Source organism: Alligator sinensis, unplaced genomic scaffold (genome assembly GCF_000455745.1).
Source record: "Alligator sinensis unplaced genomic scaffold, ASM45574v1 scaffold111_1, whole genome shotgun sequence".
Classification (NCBI taxonomy): Eukaryota; Metazoa; Chordata; order Crocodylia; family Alligatoridae; genus Alligator; species Alligator sinensis.
In genome coordinates this window covers 1,249,421-1,257,013 of record NW_005841875.1, presented here as the reverse complement: position 1 = coordinate 1,257,013, position 7,593 = coordinate 1,249,421, and positions in this window count along the sequence as shown.

Genomic DNA, 7,593 nt, shown 5'->3' with positions numbered 1-7,593 from the left:
TTTCCCTATTCCCTCTTTCTTCTCTGTTGCTCAGTCGTGAAGCACCCCTAGCTTACTCCTTGCTCACCCCATGATTCCTTCCTCTACCAAGGCCAAAGTTGTCCTGAACATTGGCACTGTGGTGGTCGGTGCTTGCAGGAGAGGTAGAGGAACATTCCTTCCTTTGTGTTTCTCTTGTAGTCACAGGTTGAGAAGATCTGAAAGGCTGCTTAAGGATGAGAGTTCATCCTAGAAAGTAGGATCAACTTTTGGAAATGCCACTGATGCTGCTGTGTCCTTATATGATGGCATTGTGTGTCTGGCAATTCTGGATGTGAGCATTACCTTTCTTTTCATACTTCGGCAGTTAGCAAGAGCTTGCACAGACTGGATGTCTTGGAGACAGCACAATGTTGGCTGACCTGAGTCATACAAATATTCAGTTAAGGGGAACTGCACTACTGAATATTTACTCTTAGAAGGGGGTATTTCCTCATAAAATGTTGCAATTGGTCCATCTGCTTGCCTCCCTCTGCTTCCGACACTGTCACAGCAAGGCTAGGGAGTGGGGAGGGTGGGAGTGCCACAGAAGAAGGCTGATATGAGGTGGGTAAGAGGGAAGTTGGCCTTGTGGGTGTATTGCTTAGGGCTTGGAGAACCCTGTGAGAATGCTTTGGGGAAGGAAATGGGAGAGCTGAGATTGTGAGAATGGAGAACCCAACCTCTGGTTTCTATAGAGACATCACTATGCAACATAACTAAATATGGAAGTGAAAGGAAAATGCTTGGAGGTAACGGACCACTGCGGGGACACAAAGCATACTGCTTCTAAGGAAATACAAGTTCAGGAGCAGGAAATTCCCCCCAGAAACAAAGTCAAGAAGCTAAGGCTAATGCAGTATATTCGAAAAATAAATTATCAGTGGAGAAATCTAACAAGTCAGACCCACTCCACTGCAACCATTCAGTGCTGCTGTCTGCAAGCCAGCTTGGTAGCTTCCATTTCAGAAGTAGGGGTCTCCAGATAAGTGCCCTTTATATATTCAAATATATACCAGTAAATGTATGTGTGTCTAAAAAGCACAACTAAAGCTTGCCTATGCTTTGAACTCCTGTGTGGTGGAGTGGAGCTAGCTTTGAACTATGTGCTCGGGGTACACGTGACAGTCCAGTAAGGGAAGCCCACAGCTCATCGTGGGGTAATTCCCTTCAGAACAAAGCATGTTTGTACTGGTACGGGTAAAACGTTAGAAAGTCAACCTAGGCTTTTACCTAGGGACTCCTAGCACCCCCTCCCCTCCACCTAGATAAATATCTCATCCATTTTGGGGGTGTTTTTCCAATGCCAAACCTAGTTGGGGTTTAGAGCTTCCTAAACAATGGAGCTGAGTGACTGATGGATTAAGCAACTGGTTGTGGAGTACCAGGAGGCTTGTCTACTAGAATGTGAGCTCAAATCTGGACCAGCCCTGATAGCAATCAAAAACCGTGCAGTCTTTATATGGTCAAACAGAGGACTCTGTCTCCGAGACAGCAACAAATTAATCTATATATAACCTAAGAGTTGTTAATTACCTTAACTAAGAGGGTATTCATTTGGAACAGCTGGGAGGTACTGGATACGGGGAGTTTTGCATACATGTTGCTGAATAAAGGACAATTGGGATATTCAGTGATATTTTTGCTTTGGGTCCTGCTTTTTTTTTTTTTTTTTATAGACCAGAGATCTTGGAATGGCATTTCTACCTGCACCTCAGTCACAGTGGTTATGACATTCGCAGATGCCTCTGATTCCACTCAAAGGACTGAGGGTATAAACTCATTTTGACTTTACCTGGTGAGCTCTCTCATCCTATCCCTGTGTTGCTGCTTTTTACACTCAATTCCCATTTATTCTACCAGGAGCTATATGCATCTAAGCACTAATCCAACCAAAAAAACAATTTTGCAAGCCTCATCTTATCATCCTCTCCATAAAAGTTCAACTATTTCATGGCTCTCACACTGTCGACACTACTGAATGCTGATTAAGTACTTTCCTCCTTGCTCAGGCACCTATGACTGCCATCCATCTGAACAATGAGCTTGGACTCGGTTTACTTTTGGAGGAGAAATGAACATGCATGACCACCATATACAGTAATACCAATCCATCACACATCATTGTTTGGATCTTGCATGATGGATCCAACATGAAGTGCTTCAGGTTCCATCTAATGTGGATGGATCTACTATGAGAAAATTCTGACTGAGGCTTGTATAGAAAATACCCAGCTTACTTCAGGCCTTTGCGTGGGACAACAGAAGGTGAAACAATTCCAGGTTGCTAGGTTTGGATTTTGTAGCACATTTTGGCAAGTTTTATTGATACCGACTGTAATTTAAGGCAGGTTCCTTGTCTTCGAGGCCATAATAGCAATTGTGCATGTTAAAATGGGGTTTTATGGGGTGGCAGTTGTTGTTATTAATTTTAACGATCAAGTCTCATGGCTGCACCCCTGGGCTGAAGAATGGAAAAACCTCAGCTAGTATTTGTTCTTGCGGCATGGGCTGATGAGCTAGTCATAGTAATATTGCACCGATGAGTAGTAGTTTTGGATTTGTTTTCACTCCTCAGGGGTGAGCTATTTACAACAAAATGAAACACAAGGCCAAAGTCATGCCTTTCCCTTTCGTTATTATATTATGAGCTCTCAAGTAGGCTAATTTCAGCAGAAAATCTCAGTCAAGTGAAATATGTTAGAACCAATTAATGAGAAAATCAGCATTTTTGGGAGCCCTTTTCTTGAGTAAAAGTATTTTCAAGCATGCAGAAAAAGAAGTGGTTTCATCTGTTGATGCCTCTCCTTTGTAGCACTAGCCATTTCACTCCTAAGGCAGACTCTGGGCCTGAGAACCCTTGACCACATATTTAATTCTGTCTTGATAGAAGATATGACTTCAGCATATTTCTGTTGTCAGTTCTTCCAGGGTCCATTAAGCATTAAAAATAAATTTAAGCATGTGCCTATATACTATTCTGGTTTGGTATACTCAAGTCTGGGCTATGAAGAATAAAGCAAATTTTGCAAACGGTGCAATGGAAAAAATGAGTCTATGAACTGCTTCCGTTTGGGAAGTCAAATGTGGTGGTTTTGCCCCTTTGGATTTTGAGACAGTAGCCAGAAACATCATTGTCTCCTCCTCCACTGATCCTGTGCAAATGTATTTCAAGAAGGAGAACAACAACACTGTGCTTTGTTCCTAGAGAAATTCCATACTGAGTGATGCAGTGGAAAACACGCGCTCCCTTGACTGAATGGAAACTTTGCAACATTGTTTTACTCATTTACAAAGAGAACTCGGTGTTGATTTGACCCATGTGCTGTCATTTGGGTGGTCAGTGAGCAGCCTCCTGCATAAAACCTATTGACACATACATGCATCTCATTAAGGTTTTTCGCAGCACTTCGTACAACAGCGAAGGCATTCATTTATGTCAGAGGCCAGACAAAGTGATGGCAGCTTGAAGGAAGACAAGACATCCTTGCCAGATGTTCTATAGAAGGGTGATCCCCGAGGCCTTCTGACAGCCAAAAATAAAGACTGGGGGGAAACCACCCACATGTCATTGCTGGAAGAAATTATATTCTGTAGTTGTCTATTGTATATGAACTTTAGTTGCTATAACTGCCCCCCAGAAGAGCAGCTGCACCTGTTAATTTTATCTCAGAGGAATAAGAAAAGGTCATTTCTTGCAAGAGGCAGAATTGAAGGATCCATGAGCTTTCATGCTGTTGATCTGTAGTGCAGACAACGCTTCTGTGTTGTCCTTTTCAGTGACAGATTTGGAAGGTTTTGCCGAAACTTATACATTTCCTGAGGGGAAAAGCAGTTGAGGTGAAGTTCTTCCAACTTGGATCAAAGCAGCATTAATTTTGTGGATTCTCAGAATGTTTTATAAGTGAATATCTCGTAAAAAAAACTGAGATTTTGTTTTGAAAACAGTCACTTGGCATGAGTATTGGAAGGCATCAGGCGAGTCGTATGGCAAGGTGGATACTAGCACTTCTCCACTTAAATATCATATTTTGATTAAATGTTCCAGGAAAGAGCGATGGCAGGAAGAGCTGGCTTGTTGGACATATCAGTGAAGATGGTGTTGAAAAGCTTTCAATCGCAATTGCAAATAACCAAAAGATTATTGGTGTCACTTTCAGGGTACATTTATCCACATTCCCTTTGCTAGTTATTAAAGATGTTGGCTTTACTGAAGGGTTTTTTCCTCCTAAATTCATTGCCTTGTCCTAAGCAATTGCACAATAAGTCGGAGAATCCAACTTTCCATTAAGACTCAACCTGGCACCTGAAGTTTGGAGCTGCAATTTTTCAATTGCACAGTTATTTGCACATCCACATGAACCATGATCAGACTGAGGAATTCATAGAACAAAATGCTGTTTCAAGGCAGAAATCAAGAACTTATGCATGCAAAATCAGGGGGCTACATTTAGAGCACTGTTTGTAGAGTTAGATTTTCAATTATGTGCAGCAAAAATTGTTTGTGTGCACGCAACACCTGCTTTACCTGTGTGTATAAGGAGGGGTCTACACATGGGTGTGAGAAAATCTGGCCCTCCCTCTCTCTGCCTCACATTCAACATCTGTAAAATGATGATGATAATATTGATCTCACTTTGAGATTTTAGATAAAAAAGTCTGTACAAAAAGTAAGTATAAGGACCTTTATGTCATAATACAAGTTACCCACATAACCTTGGGAGAAGGAATCCACAGCGCACATACAGGCTAGGGAGTTCCCTTCTTGAAAGCACAGAGGTGGAAAGGGATCTTGGAGTCATTATTGACTCCAAGATGAACATGAGCTGCCAATGCCAGACCGCAGCCAGCAAGGCCAGCCATACCTTGTCATGCATCCAAAGGTGCATCTCAAGCCGGTGCAGAGAGGTGATACTCCCCCTCTATGTGACCTTGGTCAGGCCGCAGTTGGAGTACTGCGTCCAGTACTAGGCACCGCACTTCAAAAGGGATGTGGCCACCCTGGAGAGGGTTCAGAGGAGGGCCACCCGCTTGGTGAGAGGGCAGCAGGAGAGGCCCTATGAGGAGAGACTGAGGGACCTGAACCTGTTCAGCCCCAGCAAGAGGAGGCTGAGGGGGGACCTGGTGGCTGCCTACAAACTCATCAGGGGAGATCAACAGCAAATAGGCAGAGCCCTTTTCTCCCCAGCACCACCTGGGGTGACAAGGAATAATGGTAATAAGCTGATGGAGAATAGGTTTAGGTTAGAGATCAGAAAGCAATATTTTACAGTTAGGGTGGCCAAAATAATAAGAACATAAGTGCTATACTAGGTCAGACCAATGGTCTGTCAAGCCAGTAGCCTTTCTCTAACACTGGCAGTAGTAGATACTTTAATAGGAAGAATATATTTATAGGCCATATTCGGTGTAATCCATACCCTCCTTGGTAGCAGCCATTGTTGGTTTAGGGATGTCAGAGGACACATCCCTAAATGTTCAATGGACATTGTTATATCCTTTGCTTGGACCAGATTCTACGATCTGCCTCAACAACCTCCTGCAGCAATGAGTACCACAAGTTAACTACACGCTGTGTAAAAGACAAAAAAAAAGTGCTTCCTCTTATTTACTTTAACTCTGTTTTCTGTTAATTTGAGTGCTTCTCTCCTAGTTCTTGTATTCTGGGACCTGATGAATAACTGTTCCCTATTCACTTCCTTCACACACTTCATGATTTTCTAGACCTCTCTCATATGATGGCTATAGGGAACCCCCAGCTCTCTACTGTCTGAGGCTATAGAAGGGCCAACTATCATTATTTCTCAGTCATGGTTCCATAGTTAAGCCTCAGCCTAAATGTACAACCTGAAGTTTGTTGAGCCCTGGAAGGGGGGTTCAATTTTGACTCCCTTGTTCTCCAGTGATCCCCAGTTGCTGTGTCAGAGACACGAGCAATGAAGGCACATTGGAGCAGGCTTCAGTCTGCAAGCTGGTGCCACCTATTTGTACTCACCTTAATTGTTTCTAAGCCACAGCCAAGGTGCAGGGCTGTAAACCTTCCCTCTAGCTCACACTGAATGACGGCTTTTATCTACGCAGGTTTGTGATGAGACTATCTCACGGCCAGGCTTGGCTTTAGTTCCTGTTGTGTGGATGGGGAAGGACATTAAGCTAGTAACTGGGGCAAAGCATTTCTAAGAACATGCAAACTTTTTTCCAGGTTGGAAAAACCCAGGAAATGCACAAGCTGTTGCCTGCTTTCCAGCTACAAATCGGAAGGCAACAAGTCCTTCCTTTGATCTGCCTTCCTTATTACCTGAGAGAACCATTCCTCAACTCCTGGCTGGCAGCTATCCAATTGTAACCTGCCCTAAGGCAGGCTCTGGGCCTGTTCTGGCCCCCAGGGAAGAATGATGACTCCTTCTAGATGCCTCATTGACTCTCACTGACTTCAGTAAAGCAGCTGCAGAAGGTGAAGCTTGCTTACACCAGTGAGAGTCTCCCAGCTGCAACTGAAGCTCGGGAGCAGTATGATAAATCAAAGCACTGCATCACTCGGGCATGGCAAAGGGGAACTACTGTGCTGATTGTGAAACTGCTGGATCTAGTATAAATGCAAAGTTCCCTTTGAAACAAGCCCCCTAAAAGCAGTGGGGAAAGCAGGGTGGGGGGCATGTTGGGAGGAATATGGAGTATTAGCAGAAGGGGTGGGTAAGGGGAGACCAGCTGTGAGCATTTTAAGGACAGGAAATGCAATCTGAGTTCCTATGAAGTAGCTTACTCTGCAGGGCAGGAAACAGATTGGTGATGAGAGTGAGCAATTATTCTTGTTGTGTGTAGAAGTTTTTTTCCCCTGCCACATAAAAGGCTGCCAGTTAGGAACTGGGAAGGTAACTATTTACAATGGATGGTTTCATTGCCAAATATTTATGTGCTGCTGTGTTTTTCTGGGGTCATTCACCTGAGTTTCTTGCTGCTGTTGCACTGAAATGTATAGATCAGGGAGGAAAATAATTCTATCCTGACCTTTTCTGGAATGAATAACAATGAGCCAAGTGTCCATTATCCAGCTATTTGAATGGTGCTATTTCGGACAATGCTACCACATCGCGCCCTGAACTGAGCCCTCTGAGGGACATTCAGAGCTGAAGGCACTGCACTAGATCTACTTCATGCTGTACCATTCAAGACCAAGGGTGGTCTAATGTCTCGTGTACTTATGATGTTGTGGTCTCTTAGCTGTGTTGGGATGAGCAGGCTGCTGGTCCCTTTAGCATTGTGCATATTTTCATTCATGTTTGATTTGTCAAAATGATTCTGGAGATGTTTCCAGTATCAGTAATACTGGTTTTCCTGAATGAGGAGGTCACAGGGTTGGGTGGTTTCCCTGGCACCGTTCTCACTGTGCCTTCTAGAGGTAGCAGAGAGAGCCTACAACTTTTCTCGGTATCCTGTTTCACTGCTTGAACACCCTCGTAGATAGAAAGAGCCTTCCAACCTCCAACTTAAACTTCCTCCGCTGCAGCTTGAGGCCTAGTGCTATTTCCTGTGGTCACAGAGAAAAGCCCATCTCGATCCTCTCTATAATCACCC